The sequence below is a fragment of the Vombatus ursinus genome, unplaced genomic scaffold, assembly GCF_900497805.2.
Source record: "Vombatus ursinus unplaced genomic scaffold, bare-nosed wombat genome assembly UNPS02014826.1, whole genome shotgun sequence".
NCBI lineage: Eukaryota > Metazoa > Chordata > Mammalia > Diprotodontia > Vombatidae > Vombatus > Vombatus ursinus.
In genome coordinates, this window is record NW_020954604.1 from 11,473,593 (window position 1) to 11,499,256 (window position 25,664).

Genomic DNA, 25,664 nt, shown 5'->3' on the forward strand with positions numbered 1-25,664 from the left:
AAATGTTATCCTCTACCTAAGAGCCTCCATTAAGTGCGTTTTCAAGATGAAAAAGACTTCTCAGTTTCTGGGAAAAGACCTGTCAGGTACAAAGAGCTTTTCCTACTTCCTAGACAAAGTAGTCAGCTAGACAGGCTCCCAGATGGCATGATTAAAGAACAGACAATTTAATCATATCAGATGGAACTAAAAGTCATTCTCTTCCCTTCTTCCCTCCCTCTGTGTCACCCAAATAAACATTGCTGGTCAAAATCTGACTTGAAAGACTATTCCTTGTAAATTTCAAGGAACTCTGGTGTCTGTCCTCCAAAGGCATCAGAGACCTACCAGACATATCTGCCTTCTCTTACTCTCAAGCAGGTAGAATGCTATGGCCTTTATACTCAATAGCACACACAGAATTTCATTTTTAAAGGGCTATACCCATTCTTTGGGGCAGCTCCAAATTGACAGCACATTCCTCCCCACTACTTTCTTAAAGAGATTCCTAAAATACAGTCAACCTTGGAAACTGTATTTTGACTCATGGTTATTTTTTTAATTAAATTTTATTTTTAAAAAATCAATTAAAATCTGCCTTCTTTCCCTCCCATCCTCCCCCACCCCATGAGAAAGAAAAACAAAACCCCTGTAACAAACATATATAATTAAGCAAAACAAGTTCCTGCATTGGCCGTGTCCAAAAAAACCACATTTCTTAATCTTCACCTTGAGTCTAGGAAGTAGGTATAGCATGTTTTTATCATGAGTTCTCTGGAATAATGATTATACATTGCATTGATTAGAGTTCCTAATCCTTTCAAAGTTGTCTTTACAATATTGTTATCATTGTATAAACTGTTTTTCATCACTACAATCATTTCTTACAGTACCATACTATTCTATCACATGCATATACCATAATTCAGCCATTCCTCAAATGATGGTCCTCCAACTCCCGTTTCTAATTGTTTATGGCCAAAAAAAAAGCTGCTCTAAATGTTTTTGAATACATAAGAATTTGATCCATGTTTCTGAGCAAATTAAGCACACTGGGCAATGATTCACAGTGAAGAGGAAAACCCAAGACTCTACATCCCATGAAACAAAAGTGAAAAGTGAGATTCTTTCAAGGGGGGAAAATAGGGTTCATCCTGGCAAGTCACTTCACCTATGTGGCCCCAGTTTCTTCATCTGTAAATAAAGGGGCTGGACTACATGGCCTTAGGTTCTTGCCAACTCTGAATCCCATCATTCTATGTCAGCTTTCTTTCCCTCAATACTTCATGGAGCTGTGAATTCATTGATGAGAGAGCTTCCTCCACCTAATTAAATGATCTTAATGCTATGTTTGAAAAAAATCTCATCACTTTGTAGCCGATAGAATGTAAGTTCCTGGAGGACAGGGGCTGTGTTGTTTTTGTCTTTGTATCCCTAGAGAACAGCACAGTGCCAGGTACCTGGTAGGCTGTAAACAATTACATACAAACAAGCTATAGACAGCTACTGGAGTTTATTGACTGGGAAGGTGATATAGACCTGTGATCAGTTTGACAGCTGAGTGGAGGATGGACTGAAGTAGGGAAGATCCAACTAGCAGGCTACGGCAAGAGCCAAAGGATGAGGTGATGAGGACCTGCACCAGGGTCAGAGTAGAGAAGGGGACATAGGCAAGGGATGTTATGAAAGTAAAATGGACAGGGCTTGACAACTAATTGAATACAGGGGTGATAGTGAGGAGTCAAGCTCCTGGTTAGGAGCTTGGATGATTGGAAGGACAGCATTGAGACCCACAGTTTAAGAAGTGCTGAAGGAGTCACAAGGGGAAAAGTTTAAGAAGCCCTGTGCTAGACAGTAATAGAGAAATCAGGATGATCCATAGGTTTGGGAGGAAGATAAAGAGTTCATTTTTGGACTTGCTGGGTTCAAGATATTTATGAGATATCTATTCTGAGATAGTGACTAGATAGTTGGATATGTGAGAATGAAGGTCTGCAGAGAGGTTAGGAATGGACAAGTAAATCTTAGTCATCTGCATGGAGACAATAACTGAAATCATGGGAGCTGAGATCATGAAGTGAATGTAAGCTTCCTGAGAGTACTGTTTAATTTTTGTTTATATATCCCCAGAACCTAGCAGAGTGCTGACATATAGCAAGTGATTAATAAATGCTTGTTGACTGACCGAAGTCTCTGGCCTCCCTGCACATTTTACCATATAATGCTCCTCTCAAGGATCTTACAATTTATTAGAGTCCATTAAGAATGTACATAGATAAAATAATACAAATTAGGTTAAGTGCACAGGGATACAAAATACCATGAAAGATTTCCAGTTTCAGGGGATCACAGAGGGCTTTACAGTAAGTAGAGTTAATATTGGAAGAGGATGGCTAGGCTGTTAATAGTTGCAGAGAAGGTGGAAAGGGGAAGAAAACAACATGATTGAAGGTTTGGAGCCTGGAAATCATTGTTTGGTGGACAGTGAGTTAGCTGCGCTACTTGGCTGAAGCTTAGGATACCTCAGGTGGAATAATGCGCGATTATTAAAACACAAAAGCTACAATGGGAGACTACAGCCAAATTGTGGAGGGAGCCTAGAATTCCAGCTTTAAAAATATGGATTTTATTCGGCAGGCAATGGGGATACACACTGAAGCATTATGAGATGAGTGATGGACTAAGAGATCTGCATTAGGAAGATTAATCTGCCAGTAGTGAGTGTAGTACATAAAATAACTAAAAAGTGGCCTGTCATCTTCACTTGTATCTGCCTAGAAAGAAACTGGATTCTTTAGTAGACTTTGTCTTTATTTCTTAAAGATATGACTGTCAAAATAGGCTGCACCTCTGTGTGACTGCCTCCAGTCACGTTCAGTAGGACTCGTGCTAAGGTCTGACGATATAAAGAAAGGCAAAAACACTGGCAAGACCCTCCCTTTACCCTGTTTCACCTTTTGTACAGAAAATAAAAATCAAGTCGATATTACTGTTGCTACTAGAAAGAATATGACAATCTACTGCCATGTGGAAGGACTGAGAATCCCAGCGAAGAAGATGGCAGCCAATGGCAGGAATCCAGAATGGGGGAGTCTAGAAAGAGATGAAGAGTGATTGGGCAATAGGCAAGGCATTCAAGAATCAAGGACAGTGTAAATTTGAACTAGTTAACTAAAGGGTCAAGATTTTGAATAGAGGAAAGTGAAGGCAGAGCAGGGGTAGTAAAGGCTAGGAAATCAGGGAAGGAGCAGAGTGACTAGAAGTATAGGAAGGGCAAAGTATAGGAGAGTACTATAGGAGGAGGACAGGGAGAAATTCAAGTAATAGGCAGTTGTGGTCAGATTCAGAAATTTCATAGTTTTAGATTGTGCAGGTAGAACACTTGTGGGTGAGAATGAGGTTAAGGAAATGACCATACCTCTGAGTGGCTGAGGTGGAATGAAGGTGCAGATCACAGGAATTGAGGGAAGAGCTAATAAATCACTGAACTTTGCACCTTAAGACCATGGCCCTCACCCTCCCTCCATTTTTCTGACTAAAATACCTTCCCTGGCCACAACCTCCCCATTGGTTTTGTCTCTGCCTTTAGAAAATAAGTTCCTTGAGGGCATAGACCACCATGCTTTTGTACTTGTATCCCTAGCACTTGGCACAGTGTTGATGCAGGTTGTAATACTTTTCATGCCTTCATTCTTTCAGGGGTGTGTGTGTGTGTGTGTGCGCGCGCGCGCGCACGCATGCGCATATAGTATATATGTATACATACATATTCTGTTGTTGTTTAGTTGATTAGTCATGTCCAACTCTTTGTGACTGGGGTCTTCTTGGCAAAGATACTGGAGTGGTGTGCCATTTCCTTCTTCAGCTCATTTTATAGATGAGGAAGTTGAGGCAAACAGAGTTAAGTGACTATAAGTCTGAGATAGGTCTTCCTAACTCCAGGCCCAGTGCTCTATCACTGAGCCACCTAGCTGTTACACACACAGACATACACACACACACCTTAATGCACTAGCTTCCACAGGGTTGAAAGGATAAAGAAAATGGATATAAAGTTTTTTGTAGACAAAAAGTTCCAGAAAAATGTTGCAGCTACAATCATTAAAAAATATAATTCAACATTTTAGCTCAGCATAGGAAGATGTTATACTTTAAATTTGCTTAGTAAGTCTACAGCCCATTTCTGTGGCTCAGTGCTGACTGTCCCCATACCTGCAGAGGCTAAGTAAATTTGTTCTTGGTCACAAAGCTCGTAGTATAGAGCCAGGTCTTGAACCACTTGAACCTAAGTCATTATGACCTAAAGGCCCACAGTATATCTATTATACCACAATGCTTCTTCCACAATGACTACAGCAAAGCCAAGAAAGTCAGGACTGAGAGGTAACAAAATTTAGGGCAAACACAAATGTCCTTAGTTCTATACTATAAAAATTAAGGAACACAGCCTTTCTGTCAGCAATTGACAAACTACAAAAGTACAGAGTGGCCTGCTCTAGATCCCAATCTCACCATTAGCTTAGCAAAAGAGTTTTGAACCAATCTATGTACTGGGTGTTCCAAAAGTCTTAGTTTTAAGATTTAATAGCTCAATACTTGAGGTTTAGTATTTTGTAAGGGGGTGGTGGTGTTAACATTATTCCCAATAATAAAGGTGAACTCCTTTGGGGCAAGGAGAGGTAACAGTCTTTGTATCCCCAGTGCCTAGCATACAGTTGTTTAATAGATGCTTGTTGAACAAATGAATAGATGGCTGATAAATTATGGTATGAATATAGCATATATGAATATGGCTGCTTCTCTTCTTCCCATTCTTTAATATCTATTGCCAAACCAGTTTAAAGCTGATGGTGAGATCCAGGCCTGAAAAAGTGAGCCTGGCCATGGGGAAATCTGAGTTTAATATAGATAATAGCTCAGGGATGACCCCTTAGTTCCAAACTCAAAGTAAAAAAGTCCCAGAGGAAATCCACACTGTTTTAATTTCTTCACAGAATCCCAGCATTCTGAGAGTTAGAAGGGACTCTGGTGGCCATCAAGTTCAACTCATGCCCCAAAGGAATCTCCCACTATAACACACCTGGCAAGTGGCCAGCTTCTGTGTCAAGTCTTCCAAAGAAGTGAACCTACCACTTCTTGAAGGCAGTCCAATTCACTTATGAACAGCTCAAATTACGAGGAAGTTCTTCTTAACATCAAGCATCCTTTGAAACTTCCACTCCCTGTTCCTGATTCTTCTCTTTAGGGCCAAATGGAACAAGTCAAATGTCCCTTCCACACAACCCTTTAGGTACTTTAAAACAGCTATGATCTCCCTGGTGAGGCTTCTTTTCTCTGAGCTAAATATTTCTAGTTCCTTCACCTGACCTTCCTATAACATGGTCTCCTGTCCTTCTCTGGACAGAAATAAACACAAATTTCCAGACAAGGTCTGACAGGGCAGAGCACAGAGTTGACCATCTCCTTATTCCTGGAAGCCAAGCTTCTCTCACTGCAGCCTAAGATCACATAAGCTTTTGCAGCTGCCACAATACTCTGCTGATTCATATTGAGATTGCAGTCCACTAACCACCTTAGATGCCCACCTAACCCTGCCCTTCCCCATTTTATACTTGAAGTTGATATTTTGAACCCTAGTCTAAGGCTTTATACTCATCCTTGCTGAATTTCTTCTTATTAGCTTCAACCCAATGCTCTAGCCTGTTGACATTCTTTTGGCTCCTGATCCTATCTGCCAGTGGGCTAGCTATCATCTCTCTAAGTGTAATGCCACCTGCAAATTAGAAGAGCATGCAGTTACACCTCTACCCAAATGAGTGACAAAAATGGTATATAGCACTGGCCCAAGAACAGATCCCTAGGGGTATTCCACAGATGACTTCTTGCCATGTTGACACTGAACCATTAATAACTACTCTTTGAGTTTAATCATTCAAATAGTGTTGAATCCACCTAATTATGGTATCATGCACTTCACATCTTTCTATCTTCTTCACAAAAAGCATATGACAAATTTTATCAAAAGTCTTGCCACAATCTAGGCAAAGTATTCCCTACTTGTAAAATGGCACATCAAATAGAGAGCTGGTCTCAGAGCCAGGAAGTCCTGAATTAGAGTCCCACTTCTGATATATATTGGCCATGGTGACCCTGTTCAAGTCATTTAACAATATTCTAAGCAATTCTGTAAGGCTATAAGTTGCAGGAAGAGTCTGTACAAGTTTCCTCATTTGAGGGTTTCCTATATTACTGAAATCACAGGTGTAGTCCTATGACTATATTTCCTCATCTACCAGTTTAGTAACCTTCTTCTTTGTCTCTCCAAAATTCTACATGACATGGTAGAAAGGGACTTACAGGTCTAAGACTTACAGGTCTTAGAGTAGCTCTCACTCCTAATGAACTAAAGGGGTCTGACTTAAAATATAAATATTTGTAATTCATTTTCATTTCCAAGTTGTTAATAAAGTATAATTATCAATACTTTGCATTTGTATAATAACATTGCTCCTAAGAACTCAAAGCATTTTATATAAATTACATTTGTTTAGCCTCAAGACATCTCTATGACATAGAGAAGACAGAGAGTAAATATTATCTTAATTTTTACAGATGAGGGAATTAAGGTACTAGAGAGTTTAGATGATTTACCCAAGCTCACACAATGAAGTACTGACAAATCAAGAAATGGTTTTAAAGAGTGCTTTCCCTAAATTTTTGTTTTGTTTTGTTTTTGGCTAGGCAATAGGGTTAAGTGACTTGCCCAGGGTCACACGGCTATAAGTGTTATGTGTCTGAAACCGGATTTGAACTCAGGTTCTCCTGACTTCAGAGCCGGTGGGTGCTCTATACACTGTGACACCCAGCTGCCCCCCCTAAATTTTTTTATATATAATTAGATCTTCAAACCAAGAATACATTGTTCCTAAGAGCAGGAGAATATTCTGGATAACCAAAAATAAGAGATAAGAATACAATAAGATAGACTAAGTTTTAATTCAGACTAAGTTTTAATTCTAGAGTTGATGATGCTTTTGTGACCTTAAATAAGTAATTTGGTTTTTTTACATCCAGTTTCCTTATTTGTAAAACTGAGGAAAAGACTTTTCTAACTCATGGAGCTGTTTGTGAATAAGTGTTTTGTAAAATTATAAAACTCTTTACAAATGCTAGGTAATATTTCCATTATGACTGTTATATTCATGTTCAAGTACTTTTAGAATAACAGAGTGCACATAAGTTGTAGTTGGAAGTTCATATAAAAATGTTAACAGTTATATTAAATTATGATACAGAAAGGTCAAAATGCAGCATGGGAAGTTTCCAAGAGAAGTAGGGTTATTTACCCTTTTAAAAACATTAGATGATCAGGTTAGACAGGAGAGCAACATGGCAGAACTAAAAGGGAAGAGAAGAGTATGAAAAGATGTCTAGTTTTAAGTGGCTCAAGAATGAGTTACTTACAAGTTTTTACAACTGGTCCCACTGGAGGGTGTGCCACCCTTTCTCATCCTATTTTTACTCATCATTTACTGCTGCTTTCTTTTTGGGTTCTTTTAGAAGAAAGTTTCATAGTAATACTTATTTCTTTGTTAATCTACAAAGTAACATATACTGTTTGAATGGCATCTGATCATTCTAAACTATGTTTGTGAAGTTTTATTTCCCCAACAGCAAATAAGTGAAAGATTATCAGTAGTTCTGGAGAACTCACTACAAAGGAAGAGTAACTCAGAGTGAACTTTTGCAAGTTTATAACTAGTATGAGCAGACAAGGTGACCCTTACATATAATTCAGTTGGCTAATTGCTGTAAGAAAATCTCCACATAAGTAGGGATCCAATAATATTGTAATACATATAAAACGAGGGGGTGGGATAAGATGTTGGATGGTCTTATGATAAGACAATTGTAGACACTTGGAGATTTTGAGGCCTCATCATCTACAACAGTGACCACAATCCCTGGTCAGCAAACTCTGGAGTGTGGCCTAAACCAGATTAAAACATAACTGGGAAATGTTTAACAAAATAAATAAAAATACAATACAATGCAGATAATTTGTGGCTTTCTTAAGTCAGTATGCGGCCCACAGGGATCCATTTCTATGGGACACTGTGATGCTCTGTAACATACTCAACAAGTTGTCATCCAGCCTTTGAACTCCCTTCCCTTTCCAAAGTGTAGAGGCCAGTGGCCTCAAAGATACTTTTGACTGTGAATCACTTTAGTCGGGTTAAGAAAGGAGTATGTATAAATGCTGTTGTTAGTGGCCATCAGTATCCCATCCCAAGTTTAATTATAGATAAGTAGTGTGCAAGTATTCCCAGCAGACTGATTCAGCAGAGACACACCCAAGTTAGAAATTACAAATTCCTAAAGTACTATATACCAAAAAGGAAGTTACAGATATCCTTCATTCCAGGACTTACATTATGGTCAATATGTCTTCACAGGAATATAAAACTATCTCCTGCTCTGCCCTACTCACTTCATTACTTCCCTTTCTTGCTCCTACACTTCCTCTACACCATTTTCTTTTAAACTATATTGCTTATGTGGGACAGGTAGGTGGCAAAGTAGATAGAGCTACTGGAGTCAGGAGGACCTGAGTTCAAATCTGGCCTCAGACACTTGCCACGTGACTTGTTAAAGGCTGTTAAGGGGTCCCCTGAACTTGGTTTCTCAGTTGCTATATTTTCCAGAAACACTCACCCAGGGCATGCAGGAGGCTCTGAATGTGTCAAGGACAAAGCTCCCCCTAAGCTGACAAAATTTGTTGTTGCACCCTAAGCTGGGCTGCCTGTGTGTCCTTGGAAGACAAGACAGGTGCCAGCTAGTCTGTGCCAGGCTGGATAATGTTTATGTAGCTAGGGTCCTTCGCAAATAAGTAGATCTTCACAGTCTACCAGTTCCCAAGGGAAAAGAATTTGGCTTTTGCCATCACCTTGCTCTTCCCCATGTGGAGTGGTCTTGTCTTTTTAACTCATCTTTGCTGCACTGTTCCCCTCCCATGTCATGCCTCTTGCTGATTTCCCCTCCTCCCCCTGTCCTACTATTATAAAAATGCATACTTCTGTAAAGACTGGGAACCCTTTGGGTTCCACATACATATTCATTTCTCTTGTAATAAATCTGGTTTTCACATAAGTCTCATGATATTGTGATTACCTGTTCACAGACTCCTAACCCCAACTGCCTCCTCTAAATAAACAACAAATAAAAGAATGAATGAGTGAAATGCTTTTAAAAAAAAACAAAACAACTATATTGCTTATGAGAATAGGCAATTAACAAGAGTATCAGGCTTAATATAGAGTCCTCATTGTCAGAGAGGGAGCTTGGCCTAACACAACACTAAACTCAGAATAAGGAGGTCCCCCTGCCTTAAGTCTCTCCCTACTGCAATTCACCCTCTGCTCAGATGCCAAAATGATTTTCCTAAAGTGTGGTCTGACTTATGTCACTCCTTTTTTCAATAAAATCCATTGATTCCCTATTACTTCTAGGATAAAATATAGTGTCCTACGTTTAGCACTTTTTTGTTCTTTAGTCATCTCCAATTCTTCACGACCCCATTTGGGATTTTCTTGGAAAAGATACTGGAGTAGTTTGCCATTTCCTTCTCTAGCTCCTTTTACAGATGAGGAAACTGATGGAAAAAGGTTAAGTGACTTGCCCAAGGTCACACAGCTAGTAAGTGTCAGGCCAGATTTGAGCTCAGGTCTTCCTGCCTCCAGGCCCAGTGCCTCATCCATTGCCCCACCTAGCTGCCCTATGTTTAGCATTTAAAGCTCTTCATTCCCTGGATCCCTCCTACCTTCTCAGCCTTCTTACATTTTACAACCTTTCATGCATTCTACCATCTAGTTATACTGGCAGCTGTGCTTGGCACAAAGTAGGCACCATATAAATACTTAATTTCCTCTCTCTTCCTCTGTCCTGCATGCTATTCCTGGCACACAACACTCCCATTTATCTCCCATCCTTTACATTGGCTCTCCCCCACCTCTGACTCTTAGAGTCCCTGGGCTCCTTCAAGACTCAGCTGAACTATGGCCTTTCACAGGAGTTCCTTCCTGTTTTTTCCAGTTGGCAACTGGGTGCCTTCCCTACCCTGAGATCACCTTCCATCTATTTGGTATACATCTTATGTGAACCTAATTATTTACATGTTTTCTTTCCCATTTGAATGTAAGCTCCTTGAGGGAAGGAATTGTTTTTACCATTCTTTATATCCCCAAGTTTAGCACAGGATGGCATAGTAGTAATTGCTTAATATGTAGGCACTGAATGAATGAATGCCCAATTAGGTTGATTATGACAAAGTCAATTTTTTGGAATGAAATAAAATTTTCCTATGCTAAAAGGGCTACTGCAATTAACTCATACTTCACATATTTATATTTCTCTATAAAGGAAGGAAGGAAACAAGCATTTATTAAGGTCCTACCATGTACCAGGAACTGTACTAAGTGCTTTATAAACAGTATCTCACATGATCCTCACAAAATGTTGGAAGGTAAGTGTTATTATTACCCCTGTTTTACAGATAGAATCCTGACTGAGGCAGAGCTTAAGTGACTTGCCCAGAGTCCTATAGCTAGTAAGTATCTGAGGTCATATTTAAACTCAGGTCTTCCTGACTCCAGGACCAGGACTCTATCCATTCTGCCACATAGCTTCCTCTAAGACTAAATAAAGGTCACATCATAAATCAAGAGTAAAAAGAAAAAAAAATAATGATCAGATCTATGTATAGGAGAAAGTTCATGACTAACAAGAAAAAGAGAGGATCAGAGAGGACAAAATGGATAATTTTGATTGCATAAAATTGGAAAAGTTTTGCACAAACAAATCTATTAAAGCTAAGATTAAAAGGGAAATATTTAGGAAAAAAATCTTTGCAGCAAATTTCTCTGGTAAAAGTAAAATTCCCAATATTTATCAAAAACATTTAAATTGATAAGAAAAAGAGTCATAAAATGGTTTAAGAATATGAGCAGACAGTTCTCAAGAAAAGAAACCCAAGCTATCAAAAGCCTTATGAAAAAATGCTTCAAATCACTAATAATTAGAGAAATGAAAATTAAAGAAATTATGAGACTCCAATTCACACCCATTCAAATGGCAAAGATGACAAAAAGAAAATGGTAAGTGTTGCAAGGACCATGGGAAACCAGGCACATTGATGCACTTTTGGTGGACTTCTAAACAAGTACAATCATTCTGGAGAGCAATTTGGAATTATAGACAAAAAATTACTCAACAGTTGATGTTCTATGACTTAGCACTGCTAAGCCTCTACCCAAAAGAGATCAAAGAATGAGGAAAACGTCTTTTATGTACAAAAATATGTATAGCAGCTCTTTTTGTAGTGACAATAAAACTAGAGACTCAGGGAATGGCCATCAAATGAGGAATGGCCAAGTAAGTTCTGGCATATAATTATTATGGAGTGATGTTATGCCATAAGAAATGAGAAAAGATATGATTTCAAAAAGTCATGGAAAGACTTATATGACTGATACAGAGTGAAATGAACCAAAAGGACAATTCATACTATAACATCAATATAATAAAAATGAAGAATTTTGAGGACTTTATAAATTGATGAACAATGAAGTGAGCAGAACCAAGAGAGGAACCTATACAAGACTGTAAAAAGAAATAACTTTCAAAGCTGTAAGAACTATGATCAATACCATGACCTTTACAATTCCAGAAGACTGATGATGAAACATGCTATCCATTAGAAAGAGGGAACGTATTTAGATAACAGAATGAGACATATCTATTTTTGTAAATGGCCATTGAGGGAATCTGTTTTGTTTGACTATGCATATTTGTAATAAGAACTTTTTCTTACCTTTTTTTCAATGATGAGATCAGAGAGAAAATAAATTAACTGTTCATTTTAAAAATAGATGTGGAGGGATGATACAGATGTGGAATAATGCACGTACTTTCAAATGAGGTCATTATTATTAGTTTTACTTAACTGTTTTACTGTGTTACAAGAGACCTCTCAGAAAATAGGAGTGATGTAATGTAAAAACAAAATACATCAACACAGCTTTAGAAAAAAGAACAAATGAGAGTTCCAAAGCTAAATGTAAATAATTATCTTTTAAAAATTATTGCATATTCTAATTTATACTCACTTATGTTTTGGGTAATGTAACTGAACTACAATTTAAAATAAATAAGATAGAAGTAAGATTAGGGATGGTTCTCTTCCACTGAAAAACAAGTAACTGCTGGTACAACTATCACTACAGATTAAATCAACTTCCCAATGGTATAAACAGATCACTGTATACTTGTATATTTTTATGAAAAATGCAAATAATAGGGCTACCTAGGCCCCTAAATTCAAAGCTGGCTGTAGAAATCACAATGTCTATAAGACAAATGTTACTAAGACTCAAAACCTTAAAAAAAAAAAAAAAGTACTATTTTTGCAACACACTTCTCACCTGGAAATTTTAAATTTATTCTCACTCCCAACCAAACTGACTCCTAGCTATATTTCCAGAATTTTTTCAAATTAATCTCCTTTACACATACTATGTTCCAGCCAGACTAACTAGGTATTTTAGTACTGGGCATGCCAAATCCTGTCTCCATGCCTTTGTACAGGCTGACCCCCATAACCATCCCTTTTCATTGGTGCCTTTTTAAAAAAATTATTATTTTTTCAAAAATCAAAAATCTATTTCTCCCTTCCACCTCTCTCTCCTCATTGAAAAGGGAAAAAAAAAAGAAACAGAAAGACAAAACCTTTGTGACAAATATGTCAAGCAAAACAAAATCCTGCATTGGCCACTTCCAAAAAATATATGTTGCATTCTGTACCCTGAGTCACCTCTGTCAGGAGCTGCTTCCTCCTGGGTCCTCTGGAATTATGGTTGGTCACTGTGTTGATCAGAGTTCTTAAGTCTTTCCATGTTATTTTTATTTACTTTTTTCTGTATAAATTGTTCTCCTGTTTCTTCTCATTTAACTCATTTAACTAACTGGTATCAGTTCATACCAGTCCTCTTAGGATACTCTGAATCTGTCCATTTCATTTCTTACAGCAAAATAATATTTATACCATTATATTCACACACCATAACTTGTTTAGCCATTCCAAATTGATGAATAGCCCTTTAGTTTTAAGTTATTTGCTACCACAAAAAGGGCTGCTATAAATATCTTTGTACCTAGGGTTCCTTTTCTTCTTTCTCTGATCTCGGTGCTTCCTTCAAGGCCCAGCTCAGGTAATACTTTCTACTTCTACTTAGGAAGACTTTTCTAGTTCCTGAGTTTTTAAAGATCCTGAAATGACTTTATATTCACTTAGCTGAATGCATACTGTAACCTCCCAGCAGACTTTAAATTCCTTAAGGTTTTTCTGTCTTTGTAATCCCAGTGCCAAGTATTATGTATATAATGCCAAGTATACTTAGCAGGTATATAATAAACAGGTTTTGAACCTGAATTTACTGAGAGATGGATTGCTGTTAAAACCCTAAATTCTCGAGGCTATCTTTATAACTCACTGTGCATTGTTTGCATCCTCAATAAATATTTTAAAATGTTAAATGAATCATCAATGTTGTAAACTGAAATCATTTAACAGTCTTTAACCCTACATCATTTGACATTCCCAGAGTCTTATTTATATGAAGATAATATCTTCTAATGTACTCTGAATTCAAGAGGGTAACCACATTATTTTAGATTCTGACAAAAGACAGATATTTTTAATGATTTCCTTCAACAAAAATTTTAAGACATTTGAATTTAAGTGAGAAAAAAGAGGAGGAAGAAAGAAGAAATAAGGAAGAGATGTTGTTTTCTACTTTTCTATACTAGCCTATCAACTTACATACTTTAAAGGGTTGCTATATTTATTAAAATAGTAGTAACTGTAGTTTACGGTGGTAAATAAAAGAGCACTGCACTTGGAGTTTTAAAAACCTGGATTAGAATCGAAGTCTTGACATAAAATAGCTGCTTAACATTTAAATTCTATATGCCTCAGGCTAATTCTAATAGGGGTTTGTAATCTACTTTAGAGGGAATTTTCCCAGGATGAAAATCAATCAGTAAGCATTTATTAAATACCTACTATGTTCCTGGAATTGTACTAGGCACTGAGAGTAAAACAACAAAAGCAAAGCAGATCCTAAAGGAGTACATGTTGTAATGGTGGAGGCAACATGCACATAGAAGTGTGTGTATTTGTGTATGTGTGTACACACATACAAGGAGACACAAAGCAGGAACAAAGTAACTTTGAAGGGGATGTAACTAGAAGCTGGGCAAGGGGAGGAGAGCAGATCAGGAAAATAAGAGATCCTGTGGTTATTCGTATTACTAAAATGCTCACAAATAAAGTTCTATTTAACTTGATCCATTTCTGATAAGGTGATTTAAGTTTTTTGACATGGCAGTGGAAATACAAAGATGGAAACCAATAATAGCATAACAAAAAATGGCAAGATTAGGAACAAATTCTTCCATAAGTACTAGAAAATGTATCTTTTAAAAATGAAATTCATAGCATTTTCTACAGCAAAAAGCTATGTCAATGTGCTATTCAATGGAAGAGATACAGAGAATTGTTACATGGCAAATGATACAAAGAAAATGTCTAAATTACTAACGACCTTTAAAACACCTCGAAAATTAATTTCAAGTTGTTTTTCAAGAATTTTGTTGTAAATTCTGCATTATCCACCATGATATATTTATGCAAACGCAAACCATGAGAAATAGCGAATTGTTCAACAATATTCCCTAGTTACATTAATCAAAATTTGTTCAACAACTCCTATACCGCAGTACTAAAAACTATACAAAACCAGAGTACCATGGAATTATTTTTTCTACAAAAACAATCTGTTTACACCTCTTTAGAGAGTACAATTAACTCCTAATAAAGAGATAAACTTGCAGTAAAGATGGCACCACCAATGTCACAGATGCTATACGAAAATACCTTTAACACCTTATAATACCAAGGCAAATTAGTATTTTCCTCTAATCAGTAAAACTGATAATACAGGGGGGAAAAAGTGACCACACATTTTCTCTGTACTTTATAGTATTATATTCATATCACACCCCAAAACCCAAATATTCTGAATACTGAACAGTACTTTCTGAAATCTATCATTAAGAAAACATATCTTGCACAATGAAATGGAGGTCAACCTGACAGTTGTGCCCTCTATTCTTATTGTAATATAGGTTGTTTTGTATTTATTACATTTCAAGTCAAGTAATGATGTCAAGAATATGATTAGCTAATACCTTTCATAGAACTCAATAAAGCACAATACTTCATAATCAATCCTTATTAAGAACAATAACAAACCTAAGTCCCACAAAAGCCCCTAGCCTCATCCCTTCTCTCCATCTTCTCAAGTTTTGCAACAGATTCCTTGTTCCCTAACACCAAAGCATTTGTACATTATTGCCCTTATGTCCTTGGCTACTTATGAAAAGGTAATCATGAAATATTTCGTAATGAAAAATAAATTATAAACATAATTTTCTCTTCTGTTGTACACTTTCATAGGCATCATTTGATATGAGTTCCCTTCTCAATTTCCAAATACCTTTGCTTTTAATTTCTGTCAATGAAGAATTTGCAAAATGTTCTGGTTTTATAATAAACCCCAAGAAAAATAAGTTTCTTTAAAATCAATGACTAATATTAATAACTGAAATTCCATTTGACATAATTAATGAAGATGCTTTTGAGGTAAGAACTAATTTTTAAATTTGAATAGGAATAATTTTAGAAGAAGGATAATTGGAGGAAAACAATGTATGTCAAATGGAAAGACATTTTTAAAAGCTTCATTTTTAATTTTAAAACTAAAGAAAAATATGAAATTCAAAATGAACACAAAACTGCCCTTTTAAAAAATTAGAAGTTTCTCCTGGGTTTTGCTATGAGCTTCAGTTTCTCAAGTAAATAGAACTGAAAGATACCAAGCAGAAAACACATGAATGCAAAAAAAAATTTTTTTTTAAAGGATACAAGCATACTCAGTTATACTTTGCAAGATTTTTAATTCATTTCGAGGGAACATTTGGGAGTATTCAGTTAACCATTTTTCCATCTATCCAAAAAGGGGGGAGGCATAAAACCATATATCTAAGACTTTTTCAAAAATATGAAATGTCCAATTAAGTATCATTCATAACCATGGTTATGAATCATGTTCAACTACATTAATAAAAAGCCAAAAGTTAGGGCTCAGGGCAGTTTAAAAACCTGTAATATGCCTATATTGACATCTAATCTAATTATGCTAAAATATATATACTGAAATACTACCCTGAAAAGTCATGCAAAAGTGAAATTCAAAAGTCATCTGTTATTCTGACAAGCTGCCCTGCAGTTAGCTTTGGTGGTGACAAGCTGTAATTTCAGTAATACTAGGAGAGCCATACCACATTTACCATGGGCTACATTCACCAAAGAATTCTCTACGCGAAAACAGACAAAATTACTTATTCCCTAGTTTTATATATGGCAAAAAATATATCTGTGCATAAGGGTGTACACACACACACACACACACACACACACACACACACACACACCCTCCAACATGGAAAGCCACAAACAAGAATGAAATGTCCCATCTACTACCTCTACTACCACCTCTATTATCACCAAAGTGGAAAGGTACAATGGCACAGTCATTTGGAAAATATTTTTCTTTGTTAATGTATCAAAGATTGGATTTAACAAATCTGACTGAAGAGTAAAAAGTACAATTAAATTTCAAATCTATATAACATCATACATTTAGGATTGACAATATTTGAATGATTAGCATAATTCTTCAGTGTCTAGTTGGATATTTAGTATTTTGTAGAAAGAGCCTAAATTTGAAAACAAAACAAAATATCCCAGTACAAACTACTTATGGTTTTTTCAAACCTGTTTCAACAATACAACTTCTCGAAAATAATCCCAACAGCCTAAATTATAAAGCACTGTGTTAAGAAAAATATTCCACTAATTTTAAATGTATTTCCTTTAAATCCAGCTTAGAGTTATTTTCACTGAAAACCATAAATTCTGAGTGACAATTATATGAGCTAAAAATAAGGCAGGCTAAAATAACTTAGAACACAATCCCAAAGCTTTACTCTGAGACATGTATATAAGCCTCTAATTTGGGGAGGGGAATAGAATAGTTTCTACTGTCATTTCTTTGCTATTTATAATAAGAGAGGTATATTGGAACTTTCATTCAATAATACTGATGTGCAGCTAGGTTCTGATTAGCATGAATAACATATGAAGTGATTGCATTATCCAAATTTTCACTGCATATTTCTACTGGGCTGTAACCAATAAACCTTTTATATATAAATATATTTCAAAGAGTGTGAATCTAATAATGTGAATATTTCTCATTATTCACACTACTCATCAGACCTAGCAGTGTCTCCTTCTGGATACAAATTAACCTTTGTATCACATTCAGGCTTTACCATGCCTCATCTGACTAGAGCATAGTACAGTTTTTGGATACTATAATAGCCTTGCACCCATCCTCATACTATAAATGAGCAAATACTTTTTCTGTGAAAGTCTTGCTATCATTTAACATCTTAATGCTAGTTCACTGGTAATTTTGTTCATTACTAGACCACAGGCAACTTAAAGGCAGGGATCATGTCTAATCTATCTTTGTTAACTCTCCCATCATTAAATAAACAATTCATTTGCACAAAGTATGATAATGTTTGTGGAACAAATTTCCATTAAAACACTGACATCTCTTTGCTTTGAAATTTTCCATTTAAGATATGAACAGGCAGTTTTTAGACGAAAAAATTAAAGCTATCTATAGTCATATGAAAAAAAAATGCTCTAACTCATTATCGATTAGAGAAATGCAAATTAAAACAACTCCGAGGTACCACTCCATACCTAACAGGTTGCCTAGTATGACATTAAAGGAAAATCACAAATGTTGGAGAAAATGTGGGAAAACTGGAATACTAATGCATTATTGGTAGAGCTGTGAACTGCTCTGGACAGCATTTTGAAACTATGCCCAAAGAGCTATAAAACTGTGCATAACCTTTGACCCAGCAATACGACGTCTAGGTCTGTATCTCAGAGAAATCATAAAAATGGGAAAAGAACCCACGTGTACAAAAATATTTATAGCAGCTCTTTATTGTGGTGGCCAAGAATTGGAAATTGAGGGGATGCCCATCAATTGGGGAATGGCTGAACAAGTTGTGGTATATGAATGTAACAGAATACTACTGTGCTATGAGAAATGATGAGCAGACAAATTTCAGAAAAACCTGGAAAGATTTACATGAACTGATGCTGAATGAAGTGAGCAGAACCAGTAGAACTTGCACACAGTAATAGCATCACTGTGCAATGATCAACTGTGATAGACTTGGCTCTTCTCAGCAATACAATGATCCAAGACAGTTTCAAAAGACTCATGATAGAAAATGCTATCCAATCCAGACAAAGAACTATGGAGTCTGAATGCAGATCGAAGCATACTATTTTCACTTTTTTAATTTATTTTTTCTTTCTCATGGTTTTTCCCTTTTGTTCTGATTCTTCTTTCACAACACGAATAATTGTGGAAATATGTTTACCATGATTGTACATGTATAACCTATATGATTGTTTGCTGTCTTGGGGAGAGGGGAGGGAGAGAGAAAAATATGGAACTCAAAATCTTACAAAAATGAATGCTGAAAACTACATGTAATTGGAAAAAATAAAACACTATTAAGTGCAAAGGAAAAAATTCTTCATTTTAGATTTTATGCTGAAATCACATGGTATAGTACATTTATTATTGTAATTTTACACAGAACTAAGGATGTTTCATTTTAAAAGTTCAATACAACATAGTTACTAAACTTTTCAAGTAATAATAGTATTAGTAGTAATAATAATAAGCTAACAGTTACATAGTGCTACAAGGTTTGTAAAGAGTTTTACATATATTCTCCCCTCTCACGCTGACAACAACCCTGGGAGGTGTTATCAATCCTTATATTACAAATGAGGAAACTGAGGTTGAGTTAGATTAAGTAATTCCAGAGGGTCAAACAGCTAGTATTTGAGGCAGGTCTAGAATCTAGGTATTCCTGATCTTAAGTCCAGTACCCTATCCGATAGGCCACCCAACTGCCAAAATAAGGACCCCTTTTAAACATTAAAAATCTCTCACATGATATAAGTTGTATTTCAGTTATAAAAAGCTGATATTTTTACAGCAATTTAAGACATGCAAACCCATGTGCATTATTAATTTATATGCATCATTTCATTTGATCCTCACAACAGCCAGGTACTACAAGAATTATTCCCATTTTACAGATGAAGAAACTGAGGTTCAAAGAGATTGAGCATTTGCCTATAGTCACATAGTTGATGTGCTGGAAGTGAGACTGAAACCCAAGTCTTTAGCAACTCTGCATTTAGCACTTTTCCCACTATACTATGCTGTGGAGCCTGAGAAGCCAGGAGGAGGAAATGAAAATAGAGAGCATTCCAGGCATGAGGGACAACCAAAGAAAATGCCTGAAGCTGAGAGACAAGCATCTTGGTCATAGAACAGCCAGAAGGCCAATGTCACTGGATCAAAGAGTACATGAGTACATGTTGGGAAGTAAGAAGACTGGAAAAGTGGGAGAGGGCTAAGTTATGAAGGTCTTTGAATGCCAAAAAGAACGTTCTGTACTTGGTCCTGGAGGTGACAGAGGCCCATGACAACCCCTATTATTAAACCCCTATTATTAAATAGAATAGAAACTATTCTATTCCCCTCCCCAATATGTTTTATAAAACAATAATGATGTGTCATGGTTGGATGTGTGCTTTAGGAAAATCACTTTGGTGGCTAGATGGAGGATGGGCTGGATTGGGGAGAGACTTGTGGCAGGTAGCCCTACCAGCTGGCTACTGCAATAAACCAGGCATGAGATGACGAGGGCGGTGGAAGTATCATTAAAATTTTAGCTTTCAGTTTTGATTTGTTTTTGTTCTTTTCATTTACATTGTTGTAGTCACTGTGTACACTGTTTTCCTGGTTCCGCTTACTTCACTTTGCATAAGTTCATATAACTCTTTTCATGCCTCTCTGGGTTCTTCACACTCACTGTTTTCTTACAACACAGAGATACTGTGCTACATTCATGTACCATAATTTCTTTACCCTTCTCTCAGTTGGCAGAGTTGAAGAGCATCCACTTTGTTCCAGTTCTTTACTACCATAAAAAGTATTACTATAAATATTTTGGTAGATATTTATTTTTGTCACCAATATCCTTGGGAGAGGGGCGGTATATGCCCAAGAGTAGGAATCTCTGGGTCGAAGACTATGGATATTTTAGTTACTGTCTTCAAATAATCCCAAATTGCTTTCAAGAATGGCTGCAGCAAATGATAGCTCCACCAACAAGTCTCTGGTGTGCCTGCCTTTCTATAAAAGCTCCAATGTTGACTATTCCCATCTTTTGTGACCCTTGCTAATTTGCAGAGTGTGAAGTGAAACCTCAGGGTTGTATTGATAACTATTTCTCATATTATTAATGATTTGCAGTATTCTTTTTCTATGGTTGCTACAGCTTGCAGTTCTTCTTTCAAGAACTCTTTAGCCACTTATCTATTAGGGAGTGACACAGTTCTGTTAATTGATTATATGTCTTGGTTACATACCTTACCAAGGATATCTGATGTGAAGATTTTTTTCCAGTTGATCACTTCCTTTCTTATCTTTGTTGCATTAATTCTGCTCATGCAAAAGCCTTTTCAATTTCATGTAATCCAAATTATCCCTTTTATCTTTTATAATCATCTCCCTTGTTTAAAAATTCATTCCTTACTCATGGCTGTGAAAGCTCTGCTTCTCTTTTAATTATGTGTGGCCTGATATTTAATATTCAAGACATATATCCATTTTGAATTTATTGTGACATATGAGTAACACACTGGCCCAAACATAATTTCTGCCAGACTGTTCTCTTGATTTCCTGGCAAATATTGTCAAATATATAGCTCTTTCCTAGGAAATTCATATTTTCAGATTTATAGGCATAGAGAAATTTTCTAACATTGTAAAAAGTATCATTCTAAAACCAAAAGCTAGTATTATATCCAATGGGGAAACAATAGCATCTCCAATAAAAACCATAGTAGAGCAAGAATGCACTGCTTCTGTTGTTATTTGACATAAAAATGCTAACACTAGCAATAAGACAAGAGAAAGCAATTTAAAGCCCAAAGATGAGGCAAGACAAAATCACCTCTCTGTGCTAAGAGGTTACACAGGAAATCCTAGAGAATCAGCAAAGAAACTGAGACAAATATAACTTAAGTAAAGCTGTGGGCTACAAATAACTGCCTTTTCCTTCCCCACCACCACCACCAGCTCCTAAAAAAAAAAAAATCAACATTTCTTTATAGCAATAACAAAATCTGGGAGGCTGTAATAAAAAGGGAAGTTCCATCCAAAATAAATACAAAATGTATACAATATCTGGAAGTCGATCTACAAAGCATACTTGATATCTATATGGATACAACTGCAAAACGTTCCTTAAAGGAATAAAGATCTTAAATAACTAGAGATATAGCAAGTGCTTGTAGCTGGACTGTGCCATACCAATCAAACTACTAATAGGATACTTTTACAGAACTAGAGAAAATAATTCACCTGGAGGAACCAAAAATATAGAATGTAAAGGAAATAATGAAAAAAGGTAAAAATTAAGGGAGAATAGCACTTTTAAATGTCAAACTATATATTATACAACAGTAATCATCAAAATCATTTGGTACTGGAAAAAAAATTTAAGTAGGTCAACTGGAAAAGACTACACAAGGAAGAATAAAAAATAATGTATATTTTTGTATAGTGATTTCTAAAACCATTTCCTATTAATATGTTAAGGAGAAAAGGCAAAAAAGGTTTTTTAAAACTATAATTTTTGGAATAGAATGTGACATCTGAAAATATTTCCCATTTTTATAAAAGAACATAGAGATACAGCTTCACAAAAAAGAAAGACTGTCTTTAAAAATTATGATTATAGAATTAAGAATTAAGTTAACACTAAGAAAGTGTTTCTACACAGGAAAAGTAAAATATATTATTTTAAATACCATCTTTCTGATGTTCTATACAAAATCCAACTCAAATTTTACCTCCTTAATGAAGCCTTCTCTGACCAAAGCCACCTGCCGTCAGGCGAAAAGTGATTTCAGGCTTTGAAAGTTTTGAGCACTGCTTTACCAGGACCTACTCTAAGCACTTATTTCACTCTTTATAGCAGTTATTTGTGTACTGGTCCTGCCCCCCTCCCAGATTTTCATTTCCTTGAGAACAAGGGCCTCTGGGGAATTTTTGTGGTCCCAGTCCCTAAACACATAGTAGGCACACAATTATATTTTTTCTTGGATTGAATGCCAGGAACAGATTAGTAATTCGGGTCAATTTTCTCCTTTAACTAGCATCATCACCAGTTAGAGCGAAAGCTCGTTAGGTGGGACAGTTTGATTCTTTGTATCTGTATACCCAGTGCCAAGAAGCAGTGGGCACATAGCCAGCACTTAGTAAATGCTTGCTGACTGACTGGTTATCAAACTGCGCTCTGCACGATTTAGTTACTAGAGTCTGGCATAGAAGCAGTAGAAGCAATCTACAGACTTGGAAAATGTCACCTTTTCCTTCCGTACGCTAGCTTAATGGGTAGCTGGGAGTGTGAAATTACATGGGGATAGTGCTTGGTCCCTGAGCACCCTGAAGTGCTGATGCTCAGGCCTTCACTCTGGAGAGTTTGTAATTCTCCAAAGGAGTGGTCAGCTGGAGCTTCCCAAGCTCTGGGGCTTAAATCAAAAAGAGCTCAGGAGGTATCAGCAGGACTTAACACATTTATTTACAAAGGGTTTTATTCCATTGAGTTTTTTTTTTGAGGGGAGTTTCCACCAAATATCATGTTACTAGGACATAGATGACTTAAAAAAAAAACCCCAAAACAAGATTTTATTTGGCAAAAAAAAGGCTTAAGATAATAAAGTTAAATGATAATATAATAGCAGCTGGTGGTACTTCCCATATTACTTCTCTTTTTATCCTTTCAATATCCTAATAAGATAGGCTAGTTTCAAATTGAACTGATATCACCAAAATCTTTAAAGAACAAAGTTAAAAAAGAGTCCCATGGCTTTTGGGTATCAAAAGGATATTTAAGTGAATCACATTTTTAAAATCACAAAATGAATTTGAAAAACTTAACCTAACTCACTATTAGGAAAACCTTCAGAATCCCAAAGGAAAATAATTCATTAAAAACTGAATTTGAAAAGAAAAAGCAACCTGTTTCTTTTTGTTGTTGCTATTGTCAGAACCAGTGATTTCATCATTAGAGTAGGAAATTTCAACTTAGAGAACTGCCTAAAGTATTCAGAGATTAAGTGGAGGTATGGGAGAAATAAGAGGGGAAGGGAATAAGTATTTATACAGAGCCTTGTTAAACACTTGTTACAAAAATTATCTTATTTGATCCTCACAATAACCCCATGAGGTCAGTGCTCTTATTATTCCCATTTTTACATTTGAGAAAACTGAGGCAAACAGATTAAATGACTTGCCCAGGATCACACAGCTAGTTAAGTATCTGACACTCAATCTGAACACAGGTCTTCCTGACTTCAAGCCCAGTGCTCCATCCTCTGTGCCACCAGCTGCCTCTAAGTGATTTGTTCTTGGTCACATAGCTAGGCAATTCCTGTCAGGAGCAGGCCCTCAAGGTCTTCCTAACTCCAAGAAGTCTATCCAATAACTCTCTAGTTGTCTTTTTAAAAAAAAGTTTATGTTTAAATAGTTTTTTCCCCCTAATTACTACGTATTTCTATAAAAGTTAACTGAGAGCTAATGGAAATTTGAAAGGGTAGTGTAAACTTAGATTGACAGTCTACAGCTCAATGAATAGTACGGCCAACAAAAATAATTTTCTTCTCACTGATGTCCTTGCCTGATACAGGATTGGGGGAAACTGCTCAGCATGAAGCAGGCAAACAGGAACACTAAACTATCTTAAAAAAAAAAAGTCTCATTTCAAAGATACCATTCTTCAGCTGACACAGAAAGCTTCCGTCAAAGATTATGTATAGAAAAAACTATTATGTATTTCTTTCTTTCTCCTCAGATGGTTGGTGGGATAGAAAAGTTGGTCAACCCAGAGCACTTCCACACTGATAATTAATAGTTGCCTAACTAGGCACTGTCCTTCCCCAAACTCTCCTCGTATCTGCTCTGCTCAGAAATGTTCACACAATTTTAAAAGTCCATGGGCAGCTCAGTGGCACAATGGGAGAGTTATGGGTCTGAATTTACAGTGATCTGAATTCAAATCCACCTTGGACATTTCCTAGCTGTGACCCTGGGCAAACCACTGAACTGCTGCCTGCCTCAGTTTCCTCATCTGTAAAATAAGGTAATAGGCCCTACCTCAAAGGGTTGCTGTGAGGACCGTGTGAGAGATTTGTGAAGTGCTTAGCATAGTGCCTGGAACATAACGTCACATAAATGCTAGGTATTATTATATTCTTTAGTCTGTCATTCCAGGTTCCTTACAACCTGTCCTCAAACTTTCACTCTCCAATTTATCCATCACCATTTCCTGGCACAAACTCAATGCTTCTGTCAAACTGATTTACTCACTAACCCCCAAATATACCCTGCCTTGCATTTCTCTGAGCACTTTTGATCATGGCATTCTCTATTCTTAACCCTCCAGGCCCAAACTTCCATTTTCTGATTATTAAAATCGTTTACATTCTTCAAGACTTTTATCAAATCCTACATTCTCAATAAAGCTTTCCCTGACTGGAAGTATCCTCTTCCTCTTAGGATGTCTTATACTCTTTATTATCTGTAACACTCACTTGGCACTAACCAAAAACTTTTTTGTAGCTATTTTTCATGATTATATTTCCTATATTCAGTTCTGGAGCCACAGTTTAGGAAAGGGACTGATAAGCTGGAGGATGACCATATTATGATGGAAAAGGGTCTCAGAGGTTCACTGCCTGGAAATAACCGTACAGGCCATCCAGTCCAAACCTCTGCTTTTAGAAATGAAGAAAGTGAGGCACAAAAAAATTATGTAAAATTTTCAAATTTACAAAGCTAATAGCAGAACTGGGATTTGAACCCAAATTCAGTACTGTTCCCATTAATCACATTTTTCTACATTATGCCATATGAGGGTTTGCTAAAGGGAACTAGTGATGTTTGTTCTGGAAGAGAAGACTTGGGGCAGCTAGGTGGCGCAGTGGATAGAGCACCGGTCCTGAAGCCAGGAGGACCTGAGTTCAAAAATCTGGCCTCAGACTAAACACTTAACACTTACTAGCTGTGTGACCCTGGGCAAGTCACTTAACCCCAATTACCTAAAAAAAAAAAAAAAAAAAAGAGAGAAGACTTACAGGGCACAAGACATATCTTCAAGAGTCTCAAGGGCTATCAAGTGGATAAAGGATTAAATTTGTTCTCCTAGACCCCATGGTGGTGGTGGGGTGGGGGGAATAGGAACAAATCTAGGAACTATGAATGGGAAATTGCAAAGAAGTGAGTTTAGGCTTGATGTGATGAATAACTTCCTAACATTGA

General features: G+C 36.5%; 1 protein-coding gene across 3 annotated transcripts in view; it reads right to left on the minus strand.

Moving 5' to 3' along the window:
- BICRAL (BRD4 interacting chromatin remodeling complex associated protein like) overlaps positions 1-25,664 on the minus strand; it is a 102,399-nt gene that overhangs the window by 36,177 nt on the left and 40,558 nt on the right. Inside the window, exon 1 of one of the 3 annotated variants that reach the window (XM_027838406.1) lies at positions 3,746-3,768. The exons of the other annotated variants lie outside the window; for them this stretch is intronic. The gene's annotated coding sequence lies outside the window, so the exon portion shown is untranslated. Of the gene's footprint in view, positions 1-3,745; positions 3,769-25,664 lie in introns of those variants that run through there. 3 annotated transcript variants of the gene reach the window in all.